The sequence below is a fragment of the Macrobrachium nipponense genome, chromosome 8 (assembly GCF_015104395.2).
Source record: "Macrobrachium nipponense isolate FS-2020 chromosome 8, ASM1510439v2, whole genome shotgun sequence".
Taxonomy (NCBI): domain Eukaryota; kingdom Metazoa; phylum Arthropoda; class Malacostraca; order Decapoda; family Palaemonidae; genus Macrobrachium; species Macrobrachium nipponense.
Genome location: NC_087203.1, coordinates 35,952,986 through 35,975,402, shown reverse-complemented (window position 1 = coordinate 35,975,402; position 22,417 = coordinate 35,952,986).

The window sequence follows — 22,417 nt, the reverse complement described above, 5'->3', positions numbered from 1 at the left end:
TGGCTCGGATCAGTTATGAAATGGTTCCATAGCCTGGAAAGAATGGAAGACAAAAAAACAGTTTATTGTTGATCATAAAATTCAGAGGTGTAAGCAGGAATGAGATGACATATCAGAAAGCAAGGACCTTAATATCAAAACGTGCAAATAGCTGTGAATGGCATAATGTATATTTAGGATGGGTTTGATGGACTACTTATGGATGATGCCCAGGTATTAACCACAAGGGAAGATCATTCAGGATACAACATTTAGAAATTATTATTGCTGCTTAAATTTGTTGGTTTGTTTGTATGGTGTTCTTACGTTTCATGGAACCATTGGTTATTCAGCAACGGGACCAACGGCTTTACGTGACTTCAAAAACCACGTCGAGAGTGAACTTCTATCACCAGAAATACACATCTCTCACAGCTAAATGGAATGGCCAAGAATCGAACTCGCGGCCACCAAGGTTAGCAGGCCAAAACCATACCGATCCACGCCACTGAGGCACTTATATTGCTGCTTAACCATTATAGTGTTCGCGGTGGCTACCATCAAGCGTCCGTACAGCTCCCAACTTCAAACCGAATATTCATACGGTTAATTTCAGTTCATGAATGACACACGGATATTAATATACATTAATGAGCGCTAATGCAAAAAAAGCACTGGCGAACGCATAAATCATTCGCAATATTCAGCCTCCACCATATCAACCGTGTATATCAGGATTTTTCCAAAATTAAAAAAAAAAAAAAAAAAAGTTTTATATGTACATTCACTTGAAATATATTATTCTGCTTTGATAAAAGATCATTCCTCATTTTTTCGTGCATTTTTTTAATTCTCAGAAAGACATCAATTTTGCGTTTATTTTTACTCAACGGTAAATTCTCCATAATTGTCAATTATTCACTCTAAGCAATTTCTTTCGCATTCAATTCAACAGTACTTTTCGTGCTCCGTTGCTCCGTTCACAAACAGAAAAAATAGATAGTCATATATATATATATATATATATATATATATATATATATATATATATATATAGATAGACAGATAGATAGATATACAAAGATAAATAGATATAGATAGATAGATAGATAGATAAAAAAAAAAAATGAATGAATGTATGATTTACGGATAGTAAAACTGGCGTCACAACATCTAAGTAGTTGAAGCCGAAGGAATTGTTCAAGAATTTCAAAAATTAGTTTTAAAGATATTATATATATATATATATATATATATATATATATATATATATATATATATATATATATATATACATACATACACACACATATATATATTTAAATGTGTGTGGGTGTGTGTGTGTGTGTGTGTCCATGATACAAGTTGTAAAAGGAATCAAGTTTATTAACTAAGAAAACGTTTCGCACATGAAAACATCTGTGCATCATCAGTCTGTGAAAGAGCAATAAGACAAATAAATAACATACAAAACCATAAAACACAAACAGAACTCACATGTATTAAAATAGTCTTAGAATTAACCAAAAAAAAAAAAAGAAAAAAAAAAGAAACAAGTACAAAGTAAATACAGTAAAAAGAGAGAGAACACCCCAAACACTAACCGTCCATGAGGAGAGAAGATGGATGACCTGTCGTCAATGCAGGTGACGACGTTAACTATGCCAGGTATAGAGTGGCTGAAGAAGTATTACCATTTAACGAAGGAACAAGTTTCTTTATGCATAATGACTCGAGGGTAGTTGAGTGATCAGGATGTTGACATAATCTATTATTGTGAACTGTTCTTTCTGGAGCTCAATTTTACAATAATTATAAGCAAGGTTCCTGATATTAGAAATTTCTGGTTTTATTAATCTTTGTCGAGTTCGGAAACTATAACCTAACTGTTTCCCATATTGCAGTCATAGTTTCCTAACGGAAACTATGACTGCAATATGGAACCCTCAGCAACCTTCGAGTTGAACCAACGTAAGAACCTGGACATCCAGGGCATGTAAATTCGTATATGAACTTGGATCTCATGAAGGGCTGAATGCGATCTTTGAAATGGAAAAAGGAACCTATTGTGCATGGATTGTTTGATAATAATTTGACCTTGAGACACAGGATTTCTTATTCAATGATTTGTTTTAAATTGGATATGAATTTCAGATCAGAAATATGAGGAACAGTTGCATGAGTTGGACTTAAAAAAAACCAACAAACATAAAATCTCATCATGAAAATTTTCCAAGAAGATGAATACTTAAGGAACCTATTTAGCAATGTGTGGATGGTGTTTAATTTAAAAGAATGTTGACAGGAACTACAAAAATTATTAGTAATTCCTGTATAGGTACGTTTCTGTAGACTGACGTGGCAAATTCTGAGTTGCTTCTGGTGATTCTCAAATCGACTCCGTGAACTTCAGAACCCCATCTCTTTCCTTGGGGATATATCTATCTACCTTTGCATTTAGATCACCTAGGACGGCACCTGCTTCACTTCTCAAAAGCCAGCGAGGTACAGATTCAAATCTTGCTAAGAAATCTGTCTCTCAAACTCATTCTTTCCCAAGCGAGGACACGTTTTCTCCAGCCACACTCAATCTCGATACAATAATCAGACTGACATAGTTTCCCAACAGTTTTTCAGGAATAATACAGAATTAGCCAAAGGGAAATTGGAATTAAGAAGGTCTGAAAGGGGTAACAGGAGGAAAACCTAGTAGTTGTACTACGAAACAATTGTCAGAGAGGGTGGAAAGTCAGATGGAGAAAGAGAATATGAACGAAGGTACAGGTAAACAAGAATGAAAGAGGTTGCAGCTAGGGGCAGAAGAGATGCTACAAAGATACTTATGTAGTGCCTACAGTGCACCGCGTGAGGTATCCTGACAGCACTACCTCCCTACGGGGCGATACAACCACTAACGGTTTCTCAGCTATACATTTCTCAGCTACTAATACACAGTCTCTCGCTATCCTTCCGATGTACAATGACATTTACCTGTCTCTGGTAGTGCCATATCATCAGAATTTTCTCCTTAAATCAATTGTTTTACAGTTTTCCCTTCTGCACCTCATTCCCGTACAATCAAATTCCTCAAGTCTAGGAAACTCATACCTCTGATGTTTTGTTGTACTAGGTACGGGACTGGTTATTACATCTCCCCTCCAATTGATTTTTTATCAAGCATATCATCTAACTAGAATGAACAAGCATGGTTGCACCAGCACACAAGTTTAAAACATTTATCTGCAATTTAAGAGGTATTTCCCCACATCACGGATTCCACAACCCTTTACTAGACATTCCTCTGTCTTCGGAAACAGTGGAATTGTGCTCCAAGTCCTACTTCTTAGGTTTGTTTGTATGGTGTTTTTACGTTGCATGGAACCAGTGGTTATTCAGTAGCGGGACCAACGGCGTTACGTGACTTCCGATCCACGTCGAGAGTGAATTCTATCACCAAAGATACAGATCTCTGACTCTTCAGTGGAATGCCCGAGAATCGAACTCGCGGGCACCGAGGGGGCAGGCAAAGACCATACCAACCGCGCCACTGAGGCGTAGGAGCGCAACAATTATTTTGTAACACTTACTATCATCATGCCCTCAGTCTTATTTACACAGCCTGACCTGATTTTGGGGTTGCTGGTGTCCTCAAGAGGCTTGTTTGCTACTGAAGGAAAATTTCATCACACCTATAGACTGTTTTTTTCCATCTGTCCACCCGCCTGTGGTGTTTGCGTATGGTAACACTGTATCCCGGGCTTTAGATAGGTTCGCTATGTGTAAGTTTTAGGTAAATAAAAGGATATCTGGGTGTACATTTGCAACTGAAAAGTGTTTCAATAATGTACTATATGTGAATTACGCCGTTAATATTATAAATAAGATAGTTATTATTGTTGAAAGTACTGAATGTAACTATCTAAAGCCTGGGACGCAGTGTTACCATACGCAAACACCAAAGGCGGGTGGACAGATGGAAAAATCAGAGTATAGTGACTTTTAAACTGAACATTAGGCCCTCTTCTTCATTAGAAAGGCTCTCAAGCAAACGAATCTCAGCATATTTGACGTAAATTGAGAGAAGTCCCGAGTTAGTGAAGCAAATGTACTGAAGACCTCCTGACTGCTAAGGACAGACGAGACTTGAAGCTTAAGGACGGAAGAGTGGAAGAGGGGGTTGAAGTGAATTCCAGAATACTTACGAAATGACTTTTGTGGAAATACTGAAGGTAAATGAAGAAGCTGAAGAATGAAAAGGAATCAGTTGATTTAATTATAACCCAATGACCTAGTTGCCCTCGGTAAGGTACGTCAGTGGATATACTATGGGTAATGACGAGGCTGAAGAATGAAAAGGAAATCAGTTGATTTAATTACAACCCAATGACCTAGTTGTCCTAGGTAAGGTACGTCAAGATGAGAAAATAGTTCCAAGGAATGGGTATGAGGAATAATTGATCCCTCTTATAAGGGGGACTGCTGATGCAGGCGACTGTAAAATTTATAGACACATAAATCAATCCTACGACCAGGGAAGGTGTTTGATGGATTATGACACGAAAAGTAAGCCGATGACAAAGCTGATATGGGAAAATGTGTAGGTGTCTAATCAAATGTTTACTGTGAAATAATTGTAAAAAGTTTAAGAGTAAAAAAAAAAAAAAAACAAAAAAAACAAAAAAATGTCAGGTGGTTAAAACTTCTATGAACCTTAGAAAGCCTTGTGAAAAAACTTAACAGAGATATGTTCCGGAATAAGAAAAGGACTAGGTACTGAGGGGCCGGCCAGTGTTGTCCCAAACAAAAATTTTTCGCCTATTGTACCCTTTATTACCTTCTCCTACTGTTACGTAAACCCCGCTCGCGCCCCCCCCCCCCCCCAACCATGGCTTGATCCCAAATTCGTTTTATTTTATTTAGGATAATCATGCAAATAGTATATTAATTATGCAAAAGACTGCATTATAGGAGTGTTGGTCAATAAATTCAAATTTATTACACAAATAAAAATGATGATTTAATAACAAAATGCTTGAAAATTACTTACACAACTTAATGTGAGATGTGAGGCTGATGTTCACTGATGGGATGTTTCTGTTGTGTGTGTGTGTGTGTGTGTGTGTGTGTGTGTGTGTGTGTGTGTGTTCCTTGTTTGTTCACGTACCCTCATGATCTATGATGCGTACCCCGCGGACCCCAGTTTGGACAACACTAACATAGAAGGCAATTTATTGAAAGTTATTCATTGTCATTACGATAAATAAACATGAAGCGTATTCATTTCAGTATATGTGAAAATATCGCGTTCGGCGAGAAAAAACAGGCCTGAGACAAAATGCGTTATTTCCTAAAAAGTTATCATAAAATAAAAATGCAGTGAAGTGCTACAAGAACATTATCTTTACAGCTGAGTGGGGTGAAATGAGATAAACGATTAAAAATGGTGTAAGAAACGAATGGTGTCTGTGAACATGTGGATAGTGACAGAAATTTCAGAAACTAGGAAGTCTGAAGGTGCCTGCAACAAGACTATAAAAAGTGAATGTGCTTAAGAGTAGGGGCATAAAGGTAAATTGGAAACCAAAGAAGACAGATCAATGAACATTACAATGGAAAGAACAAGAATGGTTGTAGTCGATTCTGAGAGTAAATACAGTGGATGATGATTGAAGGAGAGATGTTAGTTACAAAAACAGGCAAATATAGCAGGGGTATGTGGAAACAAAAGTTGATATGTACAACCAAGCTGCCGATCCTATTCTCCTTTATGAAAGCGAATTTTTTGGGTGCTGAATGTGAATGAAAGGAGGGTTGAATCTGTCGGGGTGAAATGTTAACATATCATATGTGTCATGTGGAATGTAGAAAGACTGAAGGATGACAGACTGGTAAAAATCGCGCTTATTTCGCAATTGTAAAAGAGGTAAAAGGACCTGAAGATATAGGAAGTGCTGGAAGGATGGACCAGTAAAAGTACAGGAAAGGATGAGATTTTAGTATAGAGAAACTAACAGGAGAAACTATCAGAGAGAGAGAGAGAGAGAGAGAGAGAGGAGGGAGAGAGAGAGATCTAGAGATAGAGAGAGAGAGAGAGAGAGAGAACGAGAGAGAGAGAGAGAGAGAGAGACGGCGAGAGAGAGAGAGAGAGAGAGTGGCGCTAAGTGCATGGGGGTTCGACGCATAGCTGAGAAGACCTCTGTGTACATTTTCTTCGGATGTTAACTCCAGACTGAGGAATTAAAGTATGAACTGTGACAGCTGCCTTATACTTTTCCTCTGAAGCGACACCCTACTATGGATAAAAGGATTAATGTCGGAAAAGTATATTGCATAATATATACAAAAGCTATACACACACATATATAATATATATATATATAATATATATATATATATATATATATATATATATAATATATGTGTGTGTGTGTGTATATTGTGTATATATTATGCTATATATATATATATATATATATATATATATATATATATATATATAGTATATATATATATATATTGTATATAATACATATATGTGTGTATATTGTGTATATATCAGATATATATATATATATATATATATATATATATATATATATATATATATATATATATATTACATATATACGCGCACACACGCACACAGACAAATGCTCTCACTGTCTAACGGACGATAGCTCATCTTTTAATAACTGAGTTGGCTTCAGCTATTGCCAACAGAAATAGATAGATATAGTAACCAGTAACTAAAGATTTTTGACAAAAGATTCCAACACTATTGCTTGTTACAAACACTTCACAAGTGTTTAGTCTGTCTGGAGATTATATAGAACAAAATTTATTTTGTAGAAATGTGAGCGAGCGGTTTCCTTTATCTTCGAAAATTGACAAAAGGTGTTATTTTCTATTATAAGGAAAAAATAAAAAAACAAAAATAAAACAATAACCGACACCGGAAAAACAAAATCAACGCAGGTGATATAACGACAAAAGAATTACAGATTCCTCCTCTAAACATTGAAAAGGGAATCAGGTACAAAGTCAGTTGTGCCAAAATACTTATCTAAAGTGAGCACAGTGCTCAAATCTTATATTACTTCCGCAGTTAGCGTCGACATATTCATGTTAGCTGAGGAAATATTTCGCTACAACAAACAAATGCAAAACAAAGATTATAATATATATATATATATATATATATATATATATATATATATATATATATATATGTATGTATATTATATATCTATATATATATATATATATATATATATAGTATATTATATATATCATTAGGCTACTTTGCTTTTGGTGCAGTGGTACTAGAACGGTGGAGTCTTAAGGTTTTATCTAGAGGAGTTTCCTAGCCTTACGCATATTTCTTGAACTTGGTAGACGCCGATACCCATTTCTAGTTGGGTTAGACTATGGGTCGTAGACCACGGTTGTAGACTGGTGGGCTGCAGATTGCGGGGTAGACTGGAGGGCTGCAGCTATGGGGTCGACTGGTGGGCGGCAGACTATGGGGATAGACTGGTGGTCCACAGACCGCTAACGTTCCACAAGCATGGCAAACATTAGCCGAGTGGTGGACATAATACTTCGGAGTCCGCTTGGAAAATCTCACAATACATAAATATTCTTCCTGAAATCTATTTGAACGTTTTCTTAAGAAATTTTTATATGATACATCCATTCACACGTTTTTTTTTATAAATCCTGGATCAAATGAAGAAAGGACTTCGTTTTACACACACACACACATACATGAAAATTGTACACACTTCTCACCTTGAAATAGTTATTTTAAAAAAATACACACACATGTAAGCATCAAGTTTTCTAATTTTTTACATTTTCCCATGGTGCTGCTTGGTAATACACATACAGACATAGCTATATAATTATATATATTCTTAAATGCTAATACATACGTACATTCAGGTATAAAGCTCTCTCAATTTCATATATAGTTTTCAAAGACAATGCTTCATAATACACACAGCCACACAAAAATAAAAGCACATTTACACATATAGTTTTCACAATTTTCCAAAAGAAATACAGAGTTAAACATTACATTGACGCTTGAAGCTCTCTTAAATTTCATCTACGGTTTTCAAGGTCACTGCTTAATAATACATACAATCATACATGGGTGCGAGCGTGTATGTGCGTGTGTTTGTGCAGGTCTTTGCGATTTCTCACCTGGCTGAAGCCAAGGAACCTTTAATCAAGCGCTCCCGAACAGCCCCATTTTGAATGGCCGCCCGGGTGGGGAGAGGGGGGGGAGTGTCTGTAAACTTAAACATAACTTCGTCTAAGGAGTTTAATCAGGTTCGCCGGCATACCATAATTTCTGATAACACGGGAAACCGAGTTAGAGAGTTCCTACTTCATTAATCTTGTCTGAGGGGCCTTATGGTTAATGACGGCTCGTTTGGCTTGCCAGGAACTACTGTTGGTCCTTCGCCGTGTAAACACGGTTAGTTTGCCGAATTTAAGGCTCCGATAATGTTTTTGACGTCGGTGAAATTTTTCTCAAAATGCTTTGCAAGAATTCTTTGGGGATGAAATACGGCCTGAATTTGCACATGAAATACACCGACAAATGATTCTGAGGTGCTTTCAAGTTTGTTCTTCATGAACTACAACTGACTACTTTAAAAAAATGAAATATTTTTTTTGTTTGGCACGTCAACACAACTATCGAGGAGTGGAATGCAAGCAGAATTGCCAGTGGAATGGTGGAATAACTGAGAAGCTACCCGGAGATTCCATAAATAATTCTCTCTCTCTCTCATTAACAAGTTTTTGACGCCTTCCAATATGCAGATTAATATTTATTAATTTGTCTCAACCTTGCACTTTCCATCTTGGCATCCGGGATTCAAATGAAAATGCAAATGTCTCATAAGTCAATTTAATTTCCCGGCACCTTAATTATTTACTGATAACCTCTTCCTCGGACTATTATTGGAATGCATAGTTCATGAGAGTTTTCCGCATCTGCTGCCTCGCTTTGGAATTCCATTCTGCTTCTGCTTTCCCTGACACTTCAAGACCTTTCTCCCGAGAAAAGGCAGAGAGGTCTATCGCTTCCTTAGTGGTAAACGCCCACCTTTCTAACTTCTTTTTCCTTGTCTTACTTTCTTCCAGACTGAGCTGGAAGACGACACTGGACTGCCCGTTTCACTGGCTTCGGTACATTTTAAAAAAATCATGATTAACTTTACGCCTCCATTGAAAAACGTAAAAGAAAAAGAATGAAGTCGTTAAAAATACCAGCGAAAAGGTGTGGCAACGAACAGCATGTCAGGTGTTTAGAAATTTATATACCACATTGCAACTGAAAGGACGAGTATGTGATTCTCATTCGCATGAATTTGTATAGAATATTATTCTCATTACACTTAATGGTGGGTCTCAAAGCAGAAAACTCTGGCATGTTTATGTTAGACGTGACGAAAGTAGTTCATCACTCTACGAGTCATTCACCCTTTGACAAACCTCTAAAAGCAAATTGGAAAAACAGTTGAAGCTACTTTTAGTATGACTATATAAAACGGTGACTCACAACTGATAATTACACTGCAGGTGTGTGTGTGTAAATGTACAAAAAAACGCACATCATAAAAGGGAGATTTCAAAACAGTTAAAGGAAGAATCATTCGACAGCTGAATTTCCAATAAGAGTAGACTCTGGAATGGTGATGGGGGTCAAAGACAACGAATATTCATGAAGAGCAGAAAATAAAATGCTGGTCAATCAAGCGACGCAGGGTCACGGGTGGATCCATTACTACGAAAGCTATTACGAAAACTAGGCGAGTCCACTCTCCAATTAAAAGCATTTATAACACATACAGACTTTGGAGTTTTTGCCACAAACAGGCTTTGGTGTGTTTCAGTGTGTGTGTTTGTGTGTACGTGCGTTAATGCAACACAAGTTGTGTCTCTTCTTAGAGAAGAAATGTTTCAAAGCAATTGTGTTTGTCTGTTTGTATGGTGATTTTACGTTGCAAGAAACCAGTGGTTATTCAGCAACGGGACCAACGGCTTTACGCGACTTCCGAACCACGTCGAGAGTGAAGAACTTCTATCACAAGAAATTCACATCTCTAACAATTCAATGGAATGCCAGAGAATCGGACTCGCGGCCACCGAGGTGGCAGGCCAAGACCATACCGATCACACCACTGAGGCGCTGTCAGGGCAATTGTGAGTAATCGTTTTAGAAAGTTATAAATATGACCTCGATAGTATATTGTGTTTAATCGTCGATTTCTAGACATGCAATTGGGTGTCCGTATGCCAATGAGATTATATATATATATATATATTATATATATATATATTATGTATTATATATCTATATATATATATATATATATATCTATAATATCTATATATATATATATACTATATATATATATAATATATATATATATATATATATATCTATATATCTATATATATATATATATATATATATATATATATATAATATATATATATATATATATATATATATATATACACACACACACACACACACACATCATCATCATCATCATTATCATCATCATCAACTGACCAGTAACAAACAAATAAGGGGCAACAATTGGAATGGAAGGAAGGGTTCCAGCGACAAAAAACGGGGGTCATTCGGTGTTATGGGATGAAAGGATAAACGAAATAATAATCAAACAAAGAACTCCGGCACCGGACCGAAGCCGGAAAGGATAAACAAAAGAATGAGCCATAAATTTTAGAGTGTAACTTCATGTATCTATTGATTTTTTGCTTGTAGAAGGCACAGTTTCTTCTACACGTATTCTACGATATCAGTGATTCCTTCCGAAAAAAACAAAAGGAAAAGGTAGTCACTGACGTAAAAGACTTATGTCAATAAATCTTTTACACCATTTGGAGCTACATAGATCAATCATGAACCCTACAGTTAAGTTTGAAGGATTAACTTCAAACCTTTCCATCTCAGAGAGAGATGAGATTGAGAGAGAGAGAGAGAGAGAGAGATGAATCATCCGTTTAGATAGAGAGCGAAGAGAAAGGAGACAAATAAGACAAGGAAATCTCATTCCAAATCACAAAGTAATGAGAGAGAGAGAGAGAGAGAGAAAGAGAGAGAGAGGGGGAGAGAGAGAGAGAGAGAGAGAGAGATAGGAATCATCCGTTTAGAGAGAGAGAGAGAGAGAGAGAGAGAGAGAGAGAAATAAGACAAGAAATCTCATTCAAATCAAAGTAGAGAGAGAGAGAGAGAGAGAGAAATAAGACAAGAAATCTCATTCAAATCAAAGTAGAGAGAGAGAGAGAGAGAGAGAAATAAGACAAGAAATCTCATGCAAATCAAAGTAATGAGAGAGAGAGAGAGAGAGAGAGAGAGAGAGAGAGAGAGAGAGAGATATGAATCATCCGTTTAGATGGAGAGAGAGAGAGAGAGAGAGAGAGAGAGAGAGAGAGAGAGAGAGAGAGAGAGAGAGATGCCACAAGGACGGCATCCTACTACATCTGGGTTTCGTCAACCAGGTTATCCCCAACATCCGTGATCCCTGACAAAGGATATTTCGTGAGCTTATTTGATATCCTATCTCTCATGGACGCCCCCATTATACGCGATCACAGTAGGTCAATTTCGGGTCTATTTTCGAAAGCACTGCAGCAACAGGGTGATTTCAACAGGCTGTGAATCACAGTTATGACGCAACTTTCAGGACACAATTTATAGACCGCAAATAATAAAGCGCAAACGAGGTCATTTCGTGCCGGAACGTCATGTTACGTTTTAATTTAGGTCAACATATCTTTATACCTTCATTTTCTGGTTCAGAGTCAGCTAACAGACCTCCTTCACATCCCAGTCGCATTCAGAGTCAGAATATATGCATGTATTTGTTCTGGTAAAAAAAAAAGGGGGGGGGGACGATGGCATATACATTCAGCGACTACGACTCAGTACAGGGAAGGAATGTCGTTAAGGTGGAGTGTGAAGGCGGTTTATAATATTAACTACATATTCAAGGTTGTTAGTTATAGTACTGGTACTCTTCTTGGGGACGAAGAAATGGTAATTCAGTTGTATTCCAAATAGGAAAATGAAAATGGTTTATCTCAGAAAATGCCCAACAATTTCGTCCTCCAATGGACTCTTCTTGGAGCGTTATGTATATATGTATATATTATGCATTAAGCTACGGATGTCTTATAATATCCAATTCGCTCCCTACCTCGGAATTAATAAATTTTCTTATATATTGACCAAAGGGGAATTTATTTTTTTTTAGTTGATAATAATTTCGTCCTCTCGTGGATTCGAACCCGCGCACACAGGAGACATCAGGACTTCAGTGAGGTTACCGACTCGGCCAACCTCACTTGTTGGCCTAGTCGGTAACAATACTGAAGTCCTGATTTGTCCTCTTTGAGAAGGTTCGAATCTAAGAAAGGAAGAAATAATGATCAACTAAGAAAAAAATTCTCCTCCGTTTAACATATGAAAATTCATTAATTTCGAGGTAGAGCGAATTGGAATTTAAAGAACATTTTTAGCTTAATGCATATATTACGCCCCCTTTATTCCCTAAACTACACAAACTGGGAACTCTTACCTGTTGCCAACGGTGCCCTGTCTGTAAGATGTCACGAGGCTATTAAGACTGCGTAAATATAAAAAAATATCATTTATTTCCCAAAGCAATTGGTTATAACAAAGAACAAAATGATTAACAAGTCATAATGGCATAAATACCCAAATCTGCCCATAAAGAAAACCAATAAGATAACATTCTACCTTCCGGACTAAGGTTACACTCTCAAACCCCAAACAAGTCACATTGTCTAGTATTTGTCAGTTATCAGTTAGAGAATCCCATTCCTAATCAACCATGGAATCGGACCCATCTGTAATAAAGATAATAGTTATATAGACACCCCACGTCACTCTTTTCAAAGTATTTACGTAAAGAGAATATTTCCACACTTCTCTCTCTTTTCCAAAAGGTAACAGATTTTCTAAGTTTTATAGAACTGTCGTTTACCTTTTCGATGGGCGTGTTCTCCCGACACTTCGAGCAACCGCTTGTTTCTCTCCTTTGCACAAAGAATGCGTCTTCCACAAGTCCCACTAACCAGTAGGCCTGTAATACGCGTACAAACGAATGCACAAAGCCTCGCAAACGGGGAACGACCTCTGAGACAAGTTGCTTGTTCAGCAAATACCCTTCTCTCCCATGTGAACTTTGCAGTGTACCACCCCTTGTCTCTAGGCGAGCAGAGCTATGTGACTTTATTATTATATAAAACACTTTAAACATATTATTAGCCATTCCCCCTCTTTCACCTCTTTAGACATATGAATCACGGTGAAGTAATAAAAATTTATGTATATATCACAAGTTATATATCATACATACATAAACTACATGTGTATGTATATATATATATATATATATATATATATATATATATATATATATATAATATATATATATTACCAACTCATCGGAAGGTCGCTCCATAAGTCAGGAGAGAACTGCAGTTGATGCTTCGTCAGAGCGAACGCCATTAGGCTCGTAAATTGCTTTTATATGACGACAGTGAATTTATTATAGCCTCGCAATAACTGCTCATTGTAAAGGCTATACGAGCGTGAAGTGTCACGGATGCTTTGTTGCAGATGGATGTTGCTGAAAATTAGATGGACTTCACATTCATGTGTTGAAGAATGGCAAATAATAAGAGAGTAGGTGTGTGTGTGTGTGTGTGTATGTATATATTATATATATATATATATATATATATATATATATATATATATATATATATATATGTGTGTGTGTGTGTGTGTGTGTGTGTGTAATGAAGGTAGAGGCGTGTCGCGGACTAAGGCTTATTAACGAAAGGCAGCAGGGTGTATGCAAAAATTCGGGAAGTCAGATTTTGAAATATAAAGCTATTATACTGAACTATACCTTCTTTATTTATGGAAGTGAAGTGTGGCTAATGACTGGAATGGAATAGAACATTAAAGTTAGGCCAAGCACTAGGACCTAAGAGGTCATTCAGCGCTGAAAGGGAAATCGAGAGTGGGAAGGGTTCGAAAGGTGTAACAGGATGAAAACCTCGCAGTTGATTTATGAAAGTAAGCTGGAAGAACGAGAATATGCACGGAGGTACAGTAATGAGAGGGGTTGCAGGTAGGGGCCGAAAGGACGCTGCAAAGAACCTTAACTAATGTCTACAGCGCACCACATCAGGCGTTGGGTAATGAATTCTAATAATAACTGACAATATATTACTGTTATCATTATTCATACGGAACACTCTCATAGGCACCAATGACTTGAAATTTACGCTTGCAAAGAATATGGTATGCATTTGAAAGTAACAGAAGATAATGGGAAGTACAGGAACGAGAAATCAGTTATCAGAAAAGAAAAAATGAATTAAGAAATTGATAAATAAACATAAAAATTCATGAAGTTCCAATTCTACGACATCCTCAGGGAAACTGCCCCACAGTCCAACGGTATGAGGAATAAAAGGACCTCTTCTGGAATTGCCAAGTTCGATAGTGTATGGCATGTGGGTGCTCCAGTTCAGAACACAGTGTGATTCGACCTCCAGCTTACTCGGGACGCATGCAGGATTTTTCCCTCGCGCATAAGTTGTAAACATTTATTCTTAACTTTTAACGTAAAATAAAATGCCCTAAAATCTAAGGTCAAATAGAGCCTTGTTTCGCCAAAAAAATATTAAAATAAGAATGCTATATTCTATTAAAATAATTTCTCTGTATTGTTTAACATTCATATTATTTATTTTTTTTACCTTTTTATTGTAGTAAATATATCGCAAATATCCTACAATTCCTGTATCTGTCAACTCAATGCAAAACACCCTTTTCAGACCTTTTTAGGCTCTTCCATACACCTTTCCTACCCTACAAAAACACGAACGAGAAAACAACAACAACAACAACAACAACAAAGTAATTTGTAGGCTTACTCCCCGAGTAAGCAACACCTGAGAGACTGAGAGATATATAGACATGTAGAACGAGTGGCAAAACAGTTAACTTATGTGAATGGATGGATCCGAGCGTTTTGAGATGGTTTTGGTCTATTGGGAAAATTGGAAAATGATTCACTGGAGAAAACTGCATTCAATTCAGAATTGTTTCGGTGAAGACATAGAAAGGAAAGGATAGATAATGTGAAATGGAAAGGAAACGATTCAGCATTCATGAAAAAAAAAAGTCCACAGACGACAAATATGAATGACGCAGTATACGTAGAGGGATTTTTATGTATGTATGTGCATGTGCGTATGAATGTTTACATACACACACACACATATATAATATATACAAACCGCTAATAATAATAAAAGCAATACCATCTCCGATATCTGTTAGGAGGGTAATCTAAAACAAAAAACAAAAAATACTATAGTTGTTGTTTCTACCTGAAAGGAACACAAAGATGATCATATTTCGACGGTAAAATTGTGTAACGGCACTACCATACATACAGACATCCTAAAAGTACCAGCAAAATAAATAAATACTGAATTTTCTTTCATTATCAGCGCAACATGAAAAGCGCCTCTTACCTTCCTACTGTTGCAAAAATAAAAATGAATAACCTCCTAACATAACAGTGAGTAAATATGTTGAATACACGTCAAATATCATAAGCTAAAAATATATACAATAATAAAAAGTCTGCACTAACGCACAGCAATTCTTGTTATGAGTGTATGACTATGCTGCTCTCAAAAATGCTGTGCAATAATTCTACGGCAGAGGCAGCAATGCTTCCAACATTTTAACTGTTTAAACTTCTGACTCGGTCGAGTTAAAATTCAGAACCTATACTGGGTCATGATACCAGAGATTCCCATATGTCAACATTTTGCTATCACTGTTCCTACTATTTAGTATGTATCAGGAATTCCGTATGTCAACATTCTGCTATCACTGTTCCTACTATTTAGTATGCATCAGAGATTCCCATATGTCAACATTTTGCTATCACTGTTCCTATTATTTAGTATATGGTCTTGTTTTGAGCAACTTTCATCTTTGAAGTATCCTGACCATATAATTGAGAAAGCAATTCACAAAGCAAACATAATTTTCCACCGACCTCCTCAAAACAAGACCAGAGATACACCCAACAATTAAAATAAAAATTCCACACCTAGACACGATCAAGACGGTGACTCAGACCCTCGAAAAATCTAATCCTTTTGCATTTACTTACCCAGGCACCTAAGCCAAAACCCTGATTAACGTCCAACAAAACTCATCCCCCAGGGACACAGGGGTTTATGAAATCACATGCCAGGACTGTGACCAATCTTACATCGGATTTACAGGAAAATCACTTCCCCAGAGATTAATACAACACAAACGGTCAGTTAGATATGGACAACAGAACTCAGCTATTTTCAACCATATAAATGAACATAACCATAGAATAAACTGGAATTTGTCATGAATAATTTATAGCAGCAACTGCCGGTACAAGAGTCAAATGATGGAATCGGACTTAATAAAAGAGAGGCAGGTAATGAACATCTTAAAAGGAGCATGGGATACACATGTGATCGACAATATTTTCATTCAACCAATGCTTAAGAAGATTAAAGAAAGATTATCAGCGGGGGTGACCTAAATTGGCTTACCTGTGGATGGACATCTTGGTATAAATACCACCTTTTCTGTAAACTTTTCTCAATCATCAACCTGAAGAGAGAGACAGCAGTCTCTGAAATATAGTATTTTTCTCTCTATATTTTGGTGTTTTTATGGCTCCTTTTATTAATATATATATATATATATATATATATATATATATATATATATATATATATATGAGAATATCAAAGGAAAATGATAAGCAAAAATCCAAGCGCCTTCGTCTTTGCTAAAGTCGAAAGCGCTTGGATTTCTGCCTATCATTTTCCTGTGGTATTCGCTTATTCAATGTAGTCACGCGCATCTGAGATTTTTTTAAGTATATATGATATAAATATAAATATAATATAAATGTAAGACATAGGGTTTTGATTAATAATATATTGTTCGTGCATTCTCTGTAATCTGTGGAATGTGGAGGACAGGGCAGAGTAACGACCTGAGAGTAGCTGATGAATGAGTTTCTAGGGGATGGCGTGAGATAAAAGTGCTTAGTTCAGGAAGTCAATGTACGACAGTTTATGAACTCTTCCCAAAGTGCCTTTGTGAAACTAGATGCAGCTAGAACCGCGAGGCGCTAGCGAACTGTGTGTTCGTATGTGCGTGTGCGCCTCTTCTATTCATAATGCCAAGTCTATGGGAAGACTTGCACAGACATTCGGGGAGGAAGGCGAAGCCATGATGGCAGATGCCAAAGTGTTTTTATTTATCAGTGAGTGATATTAGGTTGGGAATACGGTTGGGAAATGGGGTTAAGTGTTACCTTTACTTTAGCCAAAGGGGTGGCTTGTTTGATATCTTGTAAGATGTTCCATTTTATTAACTTTGTCTTTAAACTTGTGTGTGTACTTACCGGAATGTGTTCTGTATCTTTGAACAGATGGTTCTGGATTTCGGTGGGACAGAGTTCCCAGGGAAAGGTGTGACCTTTTGGGTGACTTGACAATGAGTTGTTTTAAGTTAGTCTGTAAGACTGGATTACTTAGTTAATCGACTTAGTTATTATTGTAAATAAACGTTATGTTATGATGCAACTCTCTCATTTTCATTACCTGTTAGAATGGAGAGAAAGAGGTGGAGAGAGAGAGAGAGAGAGAGAGAGAGGAGGAGAGAGAGAGAGAGAGATGTGGGGTGATTGCCGAGAGAGAGAGAGAGAGAGAGAGAGAGAGAGAGAGGCTGTGTATGTAAATGGAGTTATGGGGTCTGCCTTCCGTTTCGTGTCCACGCTTACCTTATGAAATACATGGCGGTTTTCCCCATGTTTATAGTGGTGGCAGACGGTTAAAGAGGGGATATAAAAGGTTTTCTTGCTTTTCTATGCCTAGGAACGCCAATGTAGAGAGGGTGGTGGCCAGTTAGGAAAAAAAAAGGGGTAGAGAAAATGTCCGTCCGTGAGATGGGGGGATGAGGAAAGATTTTCTATTAGGGTCATCAAATTTGCTCGTACCGAGATTCTTCAGGGTGGGAGTCGTGAGACAAGCAACTCAGTCTAGTTCATGATTGAGTGTTGCTAGGGGTCATCTCACCGGTCGCGTTTGTATTGTGCCGACGAGATTTACGCGTTTTTACGGAGAATTTCGAGTTCTTTGTTCCCATTATGGAGTGGTGAGTGTTAAAGAACTATTGTTTATCAAAAAGGAGTGGGTTTTTGTTTAAATATTTCAGGGAAATGGGATTGGTTCAAGAGGTCAATAATTTTTCTTGTCTTTGCTCCATAGCTGACATAGGGACGTGTTTTCTTTATTCACGCAAGTTTGTAATAGACGTATGCATTCGTCTTTGTTTAAAACATAGGAGTGTATTTTTCTATGCATGGGAACTGTGCTTAGATAAGCAGATTTGGCTTAGAGACACAGAGCGGCCACAATTTTAAGGGCTCAGCATATTTCTGCAGAGAGGCGCCTTGCATTGCGAGGGTGTACGGGCATCCCTTGGGAGGGTAGTTGCATGGGTACCACTAGCCTCACTCGAGAGATAGTGCAGGGGAGGGTATTGCGAGATGGGGGATACTACTGGCATGCCTCGGGCTGTTCTGCCGCTTGACTGAGGGGTTGTTCTCAGGGGGGGAGAAATTTTTCTCAGTGTGGGTGAACTTCCCCTTTTCCTTTTTTTTTCTTAGTGTTGGGGATGGATTTGGCCTTGACATTGAATGCTAAGATATCAGCTGATTGATTAGTTGATGAAGTGAAATGCCCGTAGAGTTTTTTTTAGAAAAGAGATTTTTTTTTTTTCTCTCTGGACGAAGAGAAAAAGGAAATAAAGAGATTTTTCTTTTACGAGAATGAGGGGAAAAGTAGTTAACATGCACGGGATGTGTTATATGTTTCTTTGTGCCTTGAAAGACACAAATATAAGGGGGATACACAGATTTTTTTTTTTTTTTTTTTTTTTGTTTTTTTTTTTTTTTTTTTTTTTTATTGTGTTGGAGAAATTACTTTGAAATGCCGATGATTGGTGTTGTATCTGTGTTGTGTGGCAATGGTGTTATGTCATGGTGTTGCATGCTGGAGAAATTGTATGTCATAGGATTCAGCAATACTGTTGTATGCTATTTGAATTTCACCCTTACTTGAGATTATTGCTTGGAGAGTTATTATTATTATTATTAATAATTGTTATACTTGAGATGTGTCACGGGAGGTTTGCTTAAGTATAATTATCATTACGGGAGAATTGTTTTACGAGAGATTTGAGATATTCATGGGAGATTATTCAATAATTATTACAGATAATTATTCAAGGATAATTATTACAATGAATTAATGGGAGAAGTCTTGTGTTAATTATTTGTTGAGTTTTTGTAACTTTGGAGAATATTTCAGTGATTCACGGGGATGAGTTTTGCTGAATCTTGATGAATCTGGCTGAATCTTGGTGAATTGTGTGGGATTTTGCTGAATTTTGTGCTGAATTTTTGGAGAATGGACAAGCATTAACATTGGTGATAATTTTGTACTGATACTGATGATTTTGATGATAGCAATTTTTTTTGGTGATTTTGTGATAATGATACTTCTGATACTGATTTTTTATGTACTAATACGTGGGTGTTTTAATGCTGTCAAGGGAGGTGAAATCTTTTGTGATTATGGGAAGAACTAACAACACATTGTTTTTAGTTTTTTTTCTTTTTTTATGAGTTCAGCAGATAATTGCTTGACATCTAGTGAGTTACGGGAGATAGTTAATGGTGCCGTTGTTTTCTGGATTTTTCTTTTCTCCTTTTTTGGAAATTAGCCATAGCTGACACAAGTTTTTTACCAAGGGTGAATTTGAATTTGTTTTTTCTCTCCAGTTAGTGTGAATATTATCTCAGTTCATGACTTAGAGTCATTTAAGAGAAAGTGTTTGTGTTTTAGCTATTTGATGCTATAGAGTAATATAGGGGAGAATTTCTTGCATGTTTTGAATGCATATGTAATGGCACTACATTTTTTTCTCTGGATATTTGTGTTCCAGGAATTGGGAGTTTTCTTGCACAATACATTGGTTGTATTTGTGACAACTTTGTGAGAGATAGGAAACTTGGTTAAGTTTTCTAATGACTTATGTCATAGTGCATATGGGGAAGTCTTTGCTTAGACACTGTGAGTTGGGAGTTCTGTTATAATGACTTGTGGCACATTGGTGATTTTTTCTAGAATTTTCTAGACAGTTTTATATGCCGAGTTTTTGCCTTTTTTTTAGCAGTTATGCTAAATGGAGTGAGTTTTTATAGTTTTTTACTATAACATTGAGTTATTCTCTGGAGAATTGGAGTTAGAATTGAGATATAATTGAGATATATTATTTTGGAGAGATAATTGGAGGTATATATTATTTTGGAGTTATATTTGAGATATAATATATGGGAGATATATTTTTGGCCATTTTTGATATTTGCCAATGTGGTATGAGCTATGTTTAGTTCAATTATTTTGCAGCCATCCCTGTTGCAAATGGAGACACATATTTGGAGATTATGGGGCAATATTTGTGAGTGTGTGAGTTAGTTGCCTGAGTGCACATTTTTTTGGAGATGGGATTTCATTTTTTGATATTCCTTTTTGGAGATATATTTTTGGAGCCTTGTTTTGTTCCACACGGAGTTATTGGGAAATAGAGGTAAATATTTTGTATTTGCCGAAATAGAGGTGATTATTCTCTATTCCTGGAGTGGTGTCTTTTTTTTTTACTGACGTGTGGCTATTGGAAAGAAATAAGAATAATATAAGGGGGTTGGGTTATTAATTAACCAAAATGGAGGAAATATTTTTTATAACCGAGTGGCGTTATTATTGATGATGATGTCTCATAATGGAGTTGGAATTAATCTTGGGCGGGTAACCCTCTTTTTGTGGTTATGGAGTTTTTTTTGAGTCAAGAGAAGATTTCTGTGGTTCTCTTTTTTGGTTTCGTGACTATTTAGAGGCGAATGGCATTACTGCATTACGAGTCATATGGAGATGTGTGTGCATTTTTTATGTTCACAAGTGTGTATTCTTGGAGAAATATAATTTGGGAAAAAGGTCATGTTGAGAGAATAAGTCTTCGAGACAAATTTTTGAACACATTAGTCATATCCTGGAGTTAATTCTGTGAAATGTGTCAGTTAGACCTTTTTTCTTGAGAATCATGAATTTCCAAACTTACGTGTCTGACTAGACAATTTTTGTGCTGCTGTTTGAGCATGCGTCCGCAGGCGATTTTTCTGCTGACAGGCGATGTGATGAGCCGTGTGCTGATTCTTTTCCTCTGATGGTGACAGATCAGAATTTTTTGCAATATCTGGAAATGTTAGCTATAGCATTTCACGAAAGCGCATGTGTGAGAGTTTGCTTTCTGGCAAATTCCGGGGCTTTACATGGAGCATTTCTTGGGAAAACGCGGGAGTTATGCATATTATACATGTATTATGTATTTTGTGATTGGGGAAATCTACTTGTGATTATCGGTTTTTTATTTTTTTTATTTTTCTTCTTTTTCCTATGAGAGATATGATTTGGGGATTGAGCTTAAGTAGCATTTCTTTTTTGGACGGGAGATGTGATTTTTTTGGGGGGTTATTGTTTACGTAAATGGGAGTTTGACATTAAGTCTCATTGTGATTAATTATTGAGCAGTAAAGGGGTTTTTGCTGTTAAAAGTTGGAGATTTTTGCTGATTTTGTGGGTTGTTTAGATGTCAGAACTTAAGAGAAAATTTTTTGGGTCTGGGTGTTACGTGATTCTTTTCTTTCTTGGGCTTGTTACGAATTTTTTCTTTTTTTTTGTGAGCACATTCGAGTTCGAAATGTGAGTGCAGAATTCGTGGAGTTGCTGTGATTTCTGAGTTGTGTGTGTGCTGATGTGCGAGTTTGGAGAATTGAGTTGGAGAACTTTGATGTTTGTTCTTTCTTAGAGAGTTGTGATAATGACTTATCATTTTAGTAGTCATATTTAAGGGAGTTAATTGGGAGACGTTCAGTTAGTATTTCTGACCCTTTTGAGATCATTGTTTGATAGAAGTAGTATGTTTGGGTTAATTTTCTTAGATTGACCAGAGACTTGACTGACATACTAACGCCCAAAAAGTCGTTCCCGACACCAGCAAGACGTCCACCAGCCGTGAAGAGAGGTTGCTTGCCATGTTGTCCAGGGTGATTACAAGTATTTCCATGATGGGTGTTCGAGAGAATTCTACAGCGTGTTTTTTTGGGGATCTACAAGAAGCCGTGAGAGTCTTCTACGATGAGGG